At 38.6% G+C, this 17,184-nt stretch overlaps 1 pseudogene; it reads left to right on the top strand.

Annotated features, from left to right (window-relative positions):
• Positions 1-17,184, top strand: part of LOC126188453 (uncharacterized) — a 189,065-nt pseudogene that overhangs the window by 57,933 nt on the left and 113,948 nt on the right.

Here is a 17,184-nt window from a genome sequence, read left to right as displayed (position 1 = left end):
AACTTAGTCAGTACATACACGATGTCCCGTTGCCCGCTACTGCGGCTGCCATGTTCCAGTGATTTCGTCATGGTTCTGAGACACTGATATTGCTCACGCATGCAGGTGGCCTTGGAATGATACACGTAGACAATAGTGCGCACACTCTCATTCTGCGGATGATAAATAGCCTACGTGCTTCGGATAAGGACATCTTTACAAGCACTGATTGAGGAGGTGGTGTCTCAGTCCCTCGGCCCACAGATTCCTGTTGGGCGTATCGCGTCCCCACTGTGTCACATTTGCACTTACATAGTCGTCATTAGTTACCTGTTCAATGTCGTAACGACCACGCGGTCGCCTAGAACCAGGAACTTCTACCGCTGTTTTCAACAGATAATGCGTGATAATGTGACTGAACGCCGACATCCGGCGGTCGGCTGGAAGAGAGTGCGGATTAACACACACTTGCCTGTCCATCTCCCCGCAGTGAGGGCACTGTGGTATGTGATAAGACACTGAAAAATTGCTCGCTAACCAACGTTTGTGCACTATACATCTCGTCGAGGACCCTCTCTGTCCCACATGCACCGCTGCGGACACCAACCTGCACCGTTTCTTTTGTGGTGCGACTGCCGACTGTCGGTTCCTCCATGCCGCATGTTGGCATTGTGGATGCGACGCAAGCCTCAGTCCGTAGAGGGCTCCGAACTAATTCGTTCTGACGTCTCTTACTTCCCTGAAAGTCGACATAATGCCACAATGTAGATATAGTGTTTTGATGCTTTTTTAGTGAAGGCGTTGCAGGGTTGTTAGATTTTTACCAATACTTGACGAGCAACTAGATGGTTTTACTTCGTATGGCGTCGCACGGTTCGCTGTTTGCGAGTTACTTTGGGTCATTGTTTACGCATCCTCCAGAGCATTGACGAAACCGGTTGTTAGAAGAGATAGAAGGTATAGCACAGGATGGATTGACGTGAGACACCAACGTTAATTATAGAGTGTTTAACCCTCAATGAACTCCTGGGCGCTGCGTACACCCCCTCCTTTTTTGACAAAATGATCAGAGGCGCGCTTCATTTTTTTTCGGGGCCTGAGTTTGAAGTAGTGGTAAAAATACGTTTTATTAAGCTTTTAGGGTAAGCGGTAACTTTAGGCACTGTTTTCCTTTGTAGGGTAGGTACAATTTGGGCGTAGGATAGGTGATAAGGACTAATGGCCACGTCTTTGACTAGTAACGAATACGTTCTCAGCACTGCTTAAATCCTGAATAAAAATCATCTGCAATTGCGACCGAAGACTTCCGGAATAAGAAGCCACCTTCCTTCTGCCAACGGCCTTGTCAAAGAGGATGGAGCATCGGACAGAGATATAGGGAACTCTCTTACCCTTGCCGTGGGAAGCTGCATCTAAAAGGTAGAGGAATCAACAAGACCAACGGGATGAGGCTGTAGAAGGTAATACAACCCACTACATAACGTTTATCCACAGGACATGTGACCTTTAGGTGAAAAAGTGTCAACATGATCTCTCTATTGGCAGAATATTCCGGACTAATCCCCATTCCGACATCCGTTAGAGGGCTGCCAAGGAGGAGGTGACTATGACAACAAGACTGAACAACAAACAAAGGGATAGCGTTCTTTAAGTCACGGCTTTGAATGTCAGTTGCTTGAACGGGGTAGAGAAGTTGTAAAATCTTAAACGAGAGTATTAAGACTCAGTCTAGATACAGTGGGGTCAGTGAATTGAAATGGAAAGAAGACAAGGATTTCTGGTCGTACGAGTATAGCGGTGTATTAACTGCAGCAGAAATTGTCATAGGATTTTCCATGAAAAGGAACGCAGGGCAGAGAATGAACTACTGTGAACAGTTCAGTGATAGGGTGTTTCTCATCAGAATCAACACCAGACCAAGATCGACAACAACGATTTAGACATAAATGCCTACTTCATAAGTAGAAGAAAGAGAAGTATGTGCGGATACAGAACAGGTCATTTAGTACGTAAAGGAAGATGAAAATCTTATAGTCGTAAGGGATTGGAATGCAGTTGCAGTTCAAGGAGTAGAAGAAAGGGTTACGAGTAAATATGGGTTTAGTAGTAGGAATGACAGAGCACAGAGATCTGCAATAAGTTTCAGCTAGTGGTATGGAGTGCTCTCTTCAAGAATAACAAGAGGAGGAGGTGTACCTGGAAAAGGCTGGGAGATACGGTAAGATTTCAGTTAAACTACATCAAGGTCAGGAAGAGATTTCGAAATTAAATATTGAACTGGAGCAAATAAAGCCTCAGATCACAATTTAGTAATGATGAAGATTACACTGAAGTTCAAGAGAGTAGTGTGGAAGAATAAATGTGCAAAGAAGTGGGACATGGAGTTGATGAGGAATTAAGAGATACTATTGAAGTTCTCTGACGTTATACGTAGGTACTGAAATCATGAATAACTCAACAGACAGTTCCTTTGAAAAGGAATGGACAACACTAAAAAAGGCAATGACGGAAGTTGGGAAGAGAAACATAGGTACAAGAAAAGTAAATGCGAAGAAACCGTCTGTAACAGAATAAATACTTCAGTTGGTCGACGAAAGAAGGAAGTGAAAAAATGTACAGTGAAATTCTGAAATATAGAAATACAAGTCGTGAGGAATGAAATAGATAGGAACTGCAGGGAGTCTAAGGCGAAATTGCTGCCTGAAAAAGCGAAGGAATTGAAAAGGAAATAATTGTCTGAAGGACTGACTCCGCGTATAGAACGGTTAAAAGAAACTTCGGAGAGATTAAAAGCAAGAGCGGTAACATTAAGAGGGCTATGGTAATTCCACTGTTAAATGCTGAGAAAAGAAAAGACAGGTGGAAAGAGTGCATTAAAGGACTCTTTGAGGGGTAGACCTTTATGGTGAGGTGATAGAAGAAGGAACAGGAGTCAACAGGGAAGAGGTAGGGGATCCAGTATTAGAAACAGAATTTGGAAGACCTTTGGACGACTTATGATGAAATGAGGCAGAAGGGATAGACAACATTCCACCAGAATTTTTAAAATCGTTGGAGGAAGCTGCACGAGACGAATATTCACACTTGTGTGTAGAATGTGTGACACTGGCGACTTACCATCAGACTTCCGGAAAAAGATCATTCACACAATTCCGAAGGTAGCAAGAGCCGAAAAGTGCCAGAAGTATCGGACAATCAACTTAACAGCTCATGCATCCAAGTTGCTGCAAGAATTATATACGGAAGAATAGAGAAGAAAACAGAGGATCTGTTAGACGACAATTTGCTTGACTTCGGAAATGTAAAGGCACCACAATGGTAATGCTGACGTTGCGGTTGATAATGGAAGCAAGAAAGAAGAAAAATGGGGCTACGTTCACAGGATTTGTCGATCTTGAAAAAGCATTCGACAATGTTAAATGGTGAAGGTCTTCAAAATTCTGAGAAAAACAGGGGTAAGTTTTAGGGAATAACGGGTAAAATAAAACATCTTTATGAAATAAGAGGGAACAATAAGACTGGAACGCCAAGAACCAATTGCTGGGATTAAAAAGGTTGTGAGACAGATACGTAGTCTGTCGACCCTACTGTTTAGTCTATTAACTGAAGAAGCGACGAGGAAGAAAGTTTCAAGAATATGATTAAAATTCGAAGAGAAATTATACCAATGGTAAGATTCGCAGATGAAATTGCTCTCCTCAGTAAAGTGAAGAAGAATTACAGGATGTGTTGAATGAAAGGAACATTTTAATGAGTATAGGATATGGACTGATAGCAAATCAAGACAGACGAAAGAAATGGGTGGTTGGTTCAAATGGCTCTGAGCACTAGGGGACTTAACATCTGTGGTCATCAGTCCCCTAGAACTTAGAACTACTCAAACCTAACTAACCTAAGGACATCACACACATCCACGCCCGAGGCAGGATTCGAACCTGCGACCGTAGCGGTCTAGCGGTTCCAGACTGAAGCGCCTAGAACCGCACGGCCACACCGGCCGGCAAAGAAATGGGAAGTATCAGAATTGCGAACAGCAAAAAAAACTTAACATCAGAATTGGACGTCACGAAATAGAATAAGTTAAGGAATTGTCTTACACAGAATGCAAAATAACCTATGATGGACGGAGAAAGGAGCACATAAAAAGCCGACTAGCACTGGCAAAAAGGGCCTACCCGGCCAAGAGAAGTAGAAACGTAGCCCTTAATTTAAGGAAGAAATTCCCGGAAAGGTATGTTTTGGAGCGCAGCATTGTAAGGTAGTGAAACATGGACTGTGGGAAAACAGAATAGAAGTGAATCGAAACGTCTGAGATGTGGTGCTACAGAAGAATGTTGAAAATAAGGTGAACTGATGAGGTAAGGAAAAACGAAGTTCTTCGTAGAATCCGCGAGGGAAAAAAAAATATGGGAGACACTGACAAGAAGAACGGTCAGGGTGATTGGTTATCGATTAAGTCATCAGGGTATAATCTCGATGGTACTAGAGGGAGCTGTAGGGGGCTCAAAAGTATAGAGGGAGACAGAGATTGGAATAAATAGAGAAAATAATTGAGGTCCCAGGTTGTAACTGCTACAGTGAAATTAAAAGTTTCGCACAGGAGGAGAATTCGTGGCGGACGGCATCAAACCAGTCAGAAGACTGATTACTCCAAAAAAGAAAAGAATTCCTTATATTTATATTAAAAGTCAAGTCCTTTTTCCGCTGGGATAGGCGATAAACTGGAGGAACACACTCATTTAGTTTGCCACAACAGTACTGACAATACCACTTCTACCAGGTACGGCCATTTGTTTATCTTTATCGTTCTGCGATTGGTTTCATACCTGAGGTCATCATCTAGTACAACTTTTACAATTTGTCGTAGTGCATATCACATGTCTAACGCTTTAAAATGCAATCCATAATTATCTGTCAGTGTAAGTATACGTGGCTCCGACTTATGCCATGACATCTTCAAACGTTACTTCAGAAGATAGCAGAAAAGGTGTTGCACATGAGAAAAGTGTTATTGTCAATAACTGGTACTTTGCGCCCGTTGATGTGTACAAAATACAGGATGATTCTTTCAGAGAAGAAGACAGGAACCAACCACTATCGATAGTGCAATTTATATACGTAAATAGAGCCGTAACCCGTTTCGAACCGACAGATTTATTCTCATACGGCTGTTGATGTACAGTTGTTGAAGCTTACGTAAGCTTTTCGCACTTTATTCCATCTTGTGGTGAAATACACGAGGGATGGTGGTGCCCTACGGTAAAAAATTACGTTATAAATGACCTTAGAGTTGACCCACTTTGACGTAACTATATCTACTAATGACAGAACACAATGTAAACAATTGTTTAAGGCTGAGTAGTTGTCATATATCATCAGTCTTCTGACTGGTTTGATGCCCCCCCGCCACGAAATCCTCTCCTGTGCCAACATCTTCATCTCAGAGTAGTATCATAGTAGCACTTTCAACCTACGACCTCAATTACTTGCTGCATGTATTACAATCTCAGTCTTCTTCTACAGTTTTTATCCTCTACAGCTCCCTCTAGTATCATGGAAATCATTCCCTGGTACCTTAACAGATATCCTATCACCCTGCCCCTCCTTTTGGTCAGTATTTTCCACATAATCCTTTCTTCTCAGATTCTGCGCGGAACCTCCTCGTTCCTTATCTTGTCAGTCCACCTGACTTTCAACATTCCTCTGTTGCACCAGATCTCAAACGCTTAGATTCTCCTTTGTTCGGTTTTCCTACAGTCCATGTTCCACTACCATGCAATGCTGTGCTCCAACCCTACATTCTAAGAAATTTCTTTCTCAGATTAAGGCCGATGTTTGCTACTAGTAGATTTCTCTTGGCCAGGAATGCCCTTTTTGGCAGTTCTTGTCAGTTTTTGATGTCCTCCTTGCTCCGACCACCATTATTTATTTTGATGCCTAGGCTATAGAATTCCTTAACCTCAGCTTCGTTGCGATCATGCTAATCTTAAATTTATCGCTGTCCTCTACTTCTCATTACTTTTGTCTTCCTTCGATTTACTCACAGTCCTCATTCTGTACTCTTTTGACTGCTCATTCCATTCATCAGATCACGTAATTCTTCCTCACTTTAACTAAGGATAGCAATGTCATCAGCGAATCGTATCATTCATATCCTTTCACCTCGAATTTTAACTCCATTTCTGAACCTTTCTTTTATTTCCATCATTGCTTATTCAATATATACATTGAACAGCAGGGGCGAAACTACATCCCTGGCTTACACCCTTTATTAATGCCAGTACCTAGTTTGGTCTTCCACCCTTAGTATTCCCTCTTGGCTCTTGTACATATAGTATGCTGTCCCTAATTCCATGCAGATTAACCCTTATTTTTCTCAGGATTTCGAAGATCTTGCAGCATTTGACATTGTCGAACGAGTTATATTTTACTTACATCGAAAATGCCTTGTAAATTTGTTGGAATGTTGCTGGCTTGTATTCGCGAAATACCGTAGGATATGTACAGTTCGTATATGATTTTGATGTATCCACGATATGTACGGCACCACACACTCATGAAAAAGTTTTTGCCACATGGAAAATGTAGACAAAGATGGAGATATCACAAAAAAGACAGTGCCAAGGAAATTTTCTCTCAGAGATATTACAATGTGTACATTCATTTTACAGTAGAAAATTTACAAAGATTAAACGTTAGAGTGTATGCATTTAACATTTAATGTGCATTAATTACAAATAAACTCAGCAGATGTAGCAACCAGTTTGCTAGGAAATGTTACATAAAGTATGTTACATAGATAACGTGGTACACATAGGGAACAAAGCAAGTGGTGAGAAACAAATAACAGTATGCCCAAAGAGACGAATGCGCTCCTCAGGAAAGTTAGAACTTCAGTTCAATATCAGATTAATGGGGTTTTACCGCACGTTAAATAGCAATATGTTAGAAAGTGACATCGATACAAAGAAGCCCACCACTAACTTGGCCCTGCATACGGCTTTTGAACACCCACACAAGTATAAAACTGCTGCCTTTAGGTACTTCTTTTGAGGATTAAATAGTGTTTCACTGAAGTCTGAGGCACAGTCGGAACTGGATGTGATAAGACACATTGCCGGATGGAATGGCTGTTCTATAACTATGGTACATAAACTGAATAAGAGAATACGAATGAAAGTGACCAAAGCACGCAACGACACTCTCTGACGGAAGAGTATTACAAGGTTCTCTGGGATCTCATATGATGGTTATGTATATATGGCGACTGAAAGAAAACTGTTCACAGTTAATACTCCTTTGCCATGTTTTTTACCAAGAAGTTAATAGGTTAATAAATCGTGAGACACATACGAAGGATGCACTTTGTAACTATGGTGCATATCGTTTTGATTGTGATGCAGAATTGGTGTGTAAAAGCAGATAGATTAGTCAAACGGGAAGGAACTCTCAACATAAAGGTATTGCTAATTCCACCTGAGCTTTGACCATGCATTTCACTGATAAACAACACGACTTACAATAGGTTGGCGATAATTTGGTAATCTTGCACACTGTATACAGAGGTCGTGCACTGGATGTACTTCAAGCGATCGAAATTCTAAAAAAGTCGTGAAAGTGTTAACGGACGAAAGGATTTCTACCACAGAAATATTTTAGCCAATAACCGCATACCTTCAGGCTATAGTATAAGTAAAGTCTTTTAAATGTTTTGTCTGTTTGTAGCACAATCTCTTTTAATTATTATCTTATTAGCCTGTTTGTTTTTTCCTCATAAAGTGGTTAATGTGGTGGTTATACACCTTAGTGTTTCATATCTAGATGTAGATGTTCTCTTCCCTTTTAATGTTCAAAGTATCCATACTCTTTTATTTGGTTTTCCCGCTCGCGGTACAAACCTTCCATCTGCCATAACTGCATGCAACAAATGTGTCTGCTAAACGTGTGCCACCGCACCTCCGCAGGGCTCTCTCCTCACTTGTTTACGGCTTTCCAGTTAGAGCTGCCGGACGAACAAGATGGCGGTTATTGCCGCTTTTTTATGTAAGCGTCTTTCACATTTTGTGCGTTCTGTTTCCCCCTTTTAACATTTCTTGGTTGTTTCGTGCTTCTGTTGAAACAGGTTTTATAATGGGCTCTTTCGTTTTGGTAACTACTTAGGTTCCCTGTTTTATGAACTGGGATGCTGAATTCCTGTTCCAGAGATGAAACAGGGTGAAAGACAACGTTGATTCGTCTGTGGTTTTCATTGCAGTTGCATTTTAATTTTTGAACTGAGCTTATTATAGCGTGTTTTTTCCATCATTACAGTGTACACCAGAAAATTAGATTATATTATTCGGAAACCTATCGTAGGCAGTAAAATAGTATAGGTCCAGGAGTCATTGCGTTTTCTTCATACTCTAAAAAGGAATGGGATAATGGACAAACTGTTGCAAATAATATAAAGATTGAAATTGAAAAAAATCTTTCTTTGTAGGTCTCCTGGCTGATGACAACAGATGTTTCGGAGCCCACTTAAATGTTCCTCTTCTACGGTACGTATTGAATGGGAAAGTATTTGAGTGTTTTAGGGGATTCCTTACGCCAGAAAATCAAACTGCATGTGGCATATTAAAATATATTTTGGAATAATAGAACATAATCCTTCAAGGAAATGGAGAAAAACTGGTAGCTCCACCATTTGAAGATGCAAATGTCATCAAAAGCTAACAGTCAGGAGTCAAAAAGAAATAAAACCAGTTTATAATAATGCACATTTCATTCACTTTTACATACAACAATTTATTTTAATAATGAGAAATGCAGCAAGTATTACACGAAGCGCAAGAATACTTTTCTCTAATATTCTGGTTATTTCAGTTTTCTTTTCGAAATCACCACAACATTTGTCCATTCTCAAGAAGCTTGTGGCCGGCGGCATTTTACTTCTATTTTCTGGCAGATGGAACTTCAACATACGGATCACAAATAGAGGTCATTACAAGTAGCAACCTAAAAGTAGAATTACTGAAATTGTATGAACATTTTAAGTTCATTAGATTATTTATGACTTTCGAGAAAAGTGATATGATCTGTATACCCTGTACAAGGGACATTTTTCAAATAGTAATCTTCCATGGTCGATATGTTACGCCACATAGGTTCTAAGTAAAAGCACTGCGATCTTTGGTTGACAGTAGCGTTGTCATTTCAGTAGCATTCAGTGCGAAGTAATTGGGTGAGTCATACAGAGGATGTTGAAAATTGGAAATATGATTTGGTAATTATTAACTTGTGTTCATTGGGGCCCGCAGTGCAAAATATGTCTTTTAACGACATGATTATTATGAATATCAGCTAATGATCAGAAAAACTATAATACATTCATTAGGTGTTTTTACCTTACACGTAATATCGTTGCTGTAATGTCCTTCCTGTTGGTACAATTATTGGCTTTTCTTAGATGTACGCTGGAGACATATATCTGACTTTAGTCTGTTTTTATGTATGTTATTTTCCTCTTGACAGGTTGAATGACAGTGGATGAGCGATATTACATGTTTACATTGTTACAAATTCGGCAAGCGTGAAAATTTCTAGGTAGTATTATTCCTGCACTGCTCGCATGTGCTTCATTTATCTTTGAAATAAGATAGTTTTGGTGGAATTTTTCTTTTTTGGTTTGGATTAATTAGTTTGGTTATCGAAACTCGATTAAGCAAAATAACTATTCAGGTGGCTTTCACTCAGAAGTTATAGAATTACTGCTCCTTTATCACTCTACTAATTTATTTCATGGCAGAATAAGATATTTTTTTTCTAAGTGATTAGCGGTCAAGATGATGACAATTGTTAAGGTATCAGAGTTTTATCACAATTTTTAAATTATAGTCTCTTCTGCATCATTTAGTAAATACAAAATCATCCAACAACTCCTAACAAAAATTTGGGTTTGAAAATTAGGTGTCGCCGCATTGCTGTTTGCAGAGCCCAGTGACTGAAGCATGCTCTGCTTCGAATAGTTGCATATCCCTGCACTGAACTTGCTCAAGGCCTTTCTTTTCTTTAGCTGGTTTGCTGCTGTGTTGTATTTCAATGTTCATCACTTTCGAATAATACCGACTTTCTGTTATCACGCGTAAGTAATGAAAATTTCTTAGGCTCAGTGTAACGTTACAGTCAAGACAATAAGGTAATTCATAGTTCGGCGCTGCACTTAAAAATCATCATCAAGCTCAATGGTGACTGCTGCGTGGGGCTGTTTATGGGATGGGGGGAGGGGGGTGGACTAGGCCCTAGTAAGGGATGAACACCATTTGTGATCAAAATATTTATTGAACAACGTATGCTTAAAGAATCAATCAAACTAATTAAGAATAATTTACTTGTAAGATTTCAATAATTAATTAAAAACACGTTAAGAGCAGCAGCAACAAGTCACCAAAGTGATGAAGTTTCATAAATCTGCACACACCCGAACATGCGCTACAGTGTTTACTTTGCATTCAACTAAAACTTTAATACATTGTCATACTGACCCACATTGTACTGTTAAAAACACAGGAAAACCAAAATGTTGTGTATGGTTAAGAAAATCCAAAATGTTGTGTATGGTTATGAAAATATGTAAGTTCAGAAACAACAGATGAGCTTTGCATTTCACTATCACAGTTATTGAAGCAAATATTTCAACAAGCCAAATCACAGAGGCAAATAAATTTGTGCAATTCCTTTAGAATTTATCACTTGCCAGTAAGCTTGAATTCCTAAAAGATACCATATAATTATTAGGACAAAGAATTTTTTTTCAGACCAAGCTTGAGCGACAGAAGAAAGATGCAAAAATTAAATACAGTGTCTAGAACAAGAATAATTTGAGTCACAAACAATTTAGGAATTCACCTTACCGTACTTTTTAAAAGTCTGTTTACTTATTTACAGTAACTGCGTGGTATTACAAAATGTTCCACGAACACTACTGAGCAAAGGAATGAAACCTTACTAAAATAATGACCTTAAAATTTACATTCAGTTCCCAAAAAGACACATACACACATTTCCAAAAATATATAACTTAAAAAGAAAGACAAGAAATGTACTCTGTTGCGTCAAGCAATATTTTTTGGCCTACTCGATTACTACTGATATGAGACAGTGCAACCTGCGACTTCGGAATCCAACCAGCTGCACCCGGGTAATTACTCAGCGTGAATCAGATATAGACACCTCCCAGAAAATCGAGACAGTTCCGTGCAATCCGCTACTAACTGCTAATCATTATCTGCCAAGGAAAATGATTCTCAAGTTCAACAAATAATCAAATCATAAATGACCTTTATCCCCTCAAATCATGGAACTGAGCACAATATGGCTACAGGCGTAACTCTTAACTCACGAGGTGTGGCCTCACAGACCGCGCCAGAATTTTCGAAGTCGCGTTCAGTTATGATGGAACGTTTTTATACACCACCTACCCTCCTTTAATCACCAACCGTACAAGTTATTACTGTCATTTGCGTTATCGTCTTATTTGATTGATGCTGACATGTGCTGTTGACATGTGATGGGGTCTCCTTGACCGCACCTCGTGAACTGAGCACATGTTTTCGTCAGTTCAGCACAAACAGTGTTAGCAGGAATTTGAAAATTTTCCACATTCTATGTTCGATGAAATTTTAGTCAGTGGAAGGAGAACGATGTCAGTGTGTAGTGTAATAAATATGTAATGTACTGAATCAACTGTGAGAAAGCTAAGTGGCAAAGACGTTATCTGAGAGACTCTATGATAATTATATCGTTGACTCGGAATATTACTCTCTCTGTGGTTTACTCGTAACTAAGGGTAACTAGAGTTTTCTGTTCGCTTCTTTTGATGTTATGTGGAGAATTGTACAAGAGACACAATAAACCGTTATTATTTCATGAGAACAAAGGTGAGCGTCACGACCTTTATTAATATTTTTGGAAGTATTGAAATAGCAGAATTGTTTCAGATTGAATGCGACGTGTACGGGAAGAGACGTGGACAACAGCACTCGAACCTGCAATCTCATGTATGAATAGTTGCTAAAAATATGCAACCCTCTCTCCCAAGACTCTTCATATGCGCTACAAATAGTAATTATTTTAACAGCACTATCAGAGACAATTTTATCACGTTGTTACGACCTTTTACTGCAAACATAATACATCGACAACAGACGAACAAAAAATAGACAAACACATAAAATAATCTACCACATTTGGCGGCAGATGATCAGGACACCATACATGAGCACACACACACGGTTTTCGTAGCAACGAAAGTTTGTATGTATATTGTGATTAATATTGTATGATGTTAATTGTATTTTCTTTTTCATGTAACCATTTGTGACTAAACGAGAGAACAAAGTTGCAACAAAGGAGATAAATAGCGGAGATATGCCAGTCTATATCTCAGTTATGTACTAGGAGTAAGTGTAGGTTGTCATGTTCTATTCTGCTGACTCGTCTATGGGTAGTAGCAGAGAGTTAAGTGTAGATAGGCACATTCTTCCTTAGTAGATTAGCGGCAGTTTGTGTTACAAATTGTGTGTCAATTCAATACGACTATTTGTCACAAAACGGTCATCTGCATAACCATTAGAACGTCATTAGCTACTGACTAAACAGTATATGTTACACACGTTTTAACGGATCATTTAGTGTTAATTATTGTGTGATTAGATGGTTAGGACACGATCTCAGACCAAGATGGCTCAATCGGGTGAAACTAGTGTGCATCAAACTAATGTGCAGGAGGTAGTTGGCCCTATGACAGTTTTACTGAAACGAATAGAGGAAATGTCTCGAGAATTTCGAGAAAGTCAAGCTGAGTCTCATAACGAATTACAGTCTTCTCTGCAAAAATAAATAGCTGAATCACAGTCGATATTTAAATCAGAGATTAATGTAATGAAAACAGCTTTACAAATGCAGATTGTAAATACGCAAGAGGAACTTAAAACTAAAATAGAACAAGTTTCTCTTACGCAGACAGCTTTAATAACAGAGTTTGAAATTTTTCGGGAAGCACAGAGGCACCTACCTGAAGCGGTAAACAATCTTCAGTTAGAATTTGATAAAGCGTCACAAAAGCAAGAGCAGCTATCGGCCACAGTTACAGAACTGTCACAGGAATTACATTACGTTACTATGGGGCAAGCTAACGTGGTTAAGCAACAGCTTACACGTGAGATGGAACAGTTTTCCGATGTTTTTAATCAGTGGCTTGGTGAGCGTGATTAGCAATTAGTGGACGCTGTTGAGCAGAAAGTTCAGTCTGCAGTCACCGAAGCTATAAATGACAGAGATTCTCAGAACGAAGAATTACCAAACAGACACAGAGCTTGCACACCAAGAATTTTTCAAAGGTCTCCGAGAGGTTGTAACACTACCGCCCTGTCGGACGTGCGTTAGCTCAATAAAGCCTGTACTGTAATAACTTCACGGGCTTCACCTTGTAAACAAGGATTTAGTACATAAAATGACCGCGTGTACCTAATGGAAGCAAGATCGAACCTACACTCAGTAACTACAGTGATGCGTCAAGCATATGTAAAGTATAATTACGCGTTCGCATGGACAAAAATTACACACAGTAGATATTACCAATGATTAATAAAACGGTCGCCAGCCTAATTAGGCATTGATTGAGTTGTTCCTTGTACAAGTGTGTGCATGTACAAGCATAACAACACGTAATACTGTTGCGTTATAAGACAAAGTTTGGCATAGGAAAAATCCACTGAACTAAAGTTCTCTCCTTTTGTATTAGTTTGGACGAGTTACTTTTACACAACACCACACAGCAATGATTACTACGAACTGCCTTTTGTATATTGGTCAGACAGACATCAGGCATAGATTACCCTAGAATTAGCAATTTTGAAAACATACATACAATGTCACTAATTAAATTGGAAAAACACTAATACACTTAGGTTAAATATAGAACTTAACTTTGCTGTTCAAATCTGATCAGTACACTTCAAGATGTGAAAGAATGGGCAAGAGAAGGGGGGGCCCTGAAACTGTTATGGTCATTATACTGGGACTAGTAAGTCCTGAAGGTAAATTAACACTCAAAATTATCAATCTGTGGATAACTACTCTTTTCTTTTATGTCTGAATTAATTAGTTATCATTCTTTCTGTCTCAAATTAATTAAATAACATTGCTAGCTCAATTCAAACTTTATCTTTCAATTTAATCAAACTATTGTTCTTTACTAACATTTGCATTAACCCATCTAAATTTAAACGTCTTTATAGCATGGATTGGTCTGCAGATAATTTAATACTAACTGTAAACTTTCAGTTCGGGATACTCGGGTTGCACAATATGTGGTAAGGACCCTGTCTAGGTCAGTGATAAGGATAAGTAACGGCTAAGGCAATTCTGGTAAAAGTCACGTTATTATTGAACAGTTAGAACAGTTTCGACACTGGTCCACACAGATACACTTCTAAAGATGAAATAAAAGTTTGACCTGTGCAAGTCGGCGCGGCGGATGGCGGGCAGCGAGATAGCGGGCAGCACAGCACACATACAAGCACGGCTAAGGCTCTCACAGTAACGGCACTTTCATTCTTCTTAGCGTCGTAATCTTTCCAATTTTGTGCCTAAGGATATAGCCATGCCAAGTAGTCGTCGGAATCGGCCCATCCGAGGCTCAATGGAATCCACTTTTCCTAGATAGCCTCCTCGGTACAGTACATGTTCCTCTGACCGATGCCCAACTCCGACTGTTATACTGAGCCCGTTGTGCCGAACCGCGCCAGTGTGCTTTTTCCCGCGCTCACCTGCTTCCACCTTTTCCCGCTCCCCTACAGGTAGGGTATTCACCACAGGTTTTCTACTACACATATCCTAATGCATTACCTATGTATGGACCAAGTGTATAAATCACAATTTTCACATCTTACAATAGTTTTAACATTAAATACACTTCCCTTTGGTTATCAAATTGCTTGAAATCTAACATAAATAATAACATTCATTTCAAAAGTTGTTTACAGTTTCTTTAACATGACACGAAAAGAAAAAGAAATTCAAAACATTACTTATATTATTTTACATAAATTCCGAAAGAAAAATTTATCTAAATTGATAAAGAAAAAAATTATTATAGGTTATTATTGTTACACATGCCCCTGTTTCCAGAAAATTTTCTTAAGTCTAAACTTTATGGGAACACTAAATTTAACAATTATACACTGGTTCTGAATCTTTACGTAAATGTTCAAGAAGATTTACACTACATATTTCCTTCCACTCACTATATATAGGTTTACACTATTTTAACATACCAAGACCAATGTCTCATTATTTACTTAAGTGCCTTTTGCACAGTCCAACTTCCCATCATAACATTACTAAAATAGCAATTTAATCATTTTTTCTAAATTTCTCAAAGAAATAATTTAAAATTCTGGAATACAAACATTTAACTACAAAACAAATGCATATTTCGTATACACTATAAGATAATTTATCGCTGCTTGCTTTGAATAGCAGTCCATCTCTTAATTTACTAAACAAAACATACACACAAAATTTTCAGAAAATTATCTACACATATTTGCTGCCTATTATGCGGATTTGGGCAGTCCTTTTCACTTCATATTGTCACATCTCCTGGATCACACTTACAATTTTCCATCGAATATTTATCTGCCCTCATTGGTATTTGGCAGTCCTTCATATTCTGGTTCATACACTGCCCATTTTCATTTTTGACAGTTCCATCTTTTATCTGGCTGATAGCATTTATCCTTTCTTTTCAGCCCTTTCCTCCATACATTTTTACAGTTACAGTACAATTGGTAATCTGAAACTCACATAACTACATTAGCACACTTTCAAGGGTATACAGACACTTACAAAGATTAGTTACATTTAGAATAACTTGGGTTCAGCATAAGATACAGCACAATTACTCGTTCCTGGGAACATACAGTTTCAGGTCCACAATATTTCTTACACCTAAAGGTCTTTTGGATTTAGGGTAGATCAGGTAGTAAGCATTATCGTGTGGAATGTTCTGTATTATATATGGTTCATTATAAATATATTTAAATTTTGAAAGTTCATGGTTTAGTTCACTAGATTTTTCGTGGGTTTTTAGAAGAACATAATCTCCAATTTTAAATTTTGAAACTTTTAGATTTTTATTGTGTCTTCTAGATCTAGATTCAGCTTTTTGCTTTGTCCTTTTTATTACCAATTCTTTCTTTTGATTCAATCCCAAACTTGTACAAGGTGGAAACTCTAATTTTTCTTCAATTAAACTTTTACTACTTCTGCCTAACAAAATTTCTTCCGTTGGGAATCCTGTAGTTTCATGATGTAATGTGTTCATGACATTCTCAAAATCCGATATGAATCTGCCCCAGGCTCTAATACAACAAAACAATAATTCACTTTCAAATAACACTGAGCTATAGTAACAATAAAGTCATGCATAATAATAATATTATATACAAATACAGCATCCTGCCCCTGCTCGTCTCTTTATTAACATGGCAGTCTTTTACAGTTCATAAAACAGTCACTTAAGTCTGGTGGCTTCTTAGGCTTCTGGAGTTCAAAGTCTTTGCTTACTTGAACTCTTCGCAAAATAAACACAGAGTCGTCAGGTGGCTCTTTCTTTCTTTGTTCGGTCTCAACATCTGGATTTTGTTTTGATACCTCGACATCGTTAGGTACAATATCGTACTTAACTGCATCCCCTTTGATTTCACTGATTTTCTCATACCCTCTTTCAGTAAAAGTATATTCACTTTCTTTTACACCTAAAAATACATCTTCACTAGAGTCATCACTACTCTCTTCCTCCACATCAGATTCGCTTAAGTACGCTACTTTTGCACAATAGGTAAAGTTAGTATATTCAATTTTGTCTGTATTTGCGTATCTTTCATCATCTGAACTCTCATCGGAATCCGACCATTCGGGATCGCTTTCAGGTTCTAACATAAAAGCTTTTCTGAGACAGGCACTAAGTTCTTCCCCGGTATTGTCGTCAGGCTTAGATTTTAATTCAATCTCCTCTTTTGGCAAAACGGCCTCATTATCAGCTTTATTTACATCTACTTTGACTTCATATTCAGTGTAATCCTCATGGACTTTAATTACTTTCAGGTAATCATCTGCCCCCTTCTCCATGGTGCCTCTCGGTAGCAGCTTGTACTATTGGCG

This window comes from Schistocerca cancellata, chromosome 5 (assembly GCF_023864275.1).
Source record: "Schistocerca cancellata isolate TAMUIC-IGC-003103 chromosome 5, iqSchCanc2.1, whole genome shotgun sequence".
Lineage (NCBI taxonomy): Eukaryota > Metazoa > Arthropoda > Insecta > Orthoptera > Acrididae > Schistocerca > Schistocerca cancellata.
Note: the sequence above shows the minus strand (reverse complement) of the source record. Positions and strands in the feature narration are given on the sequence as shown.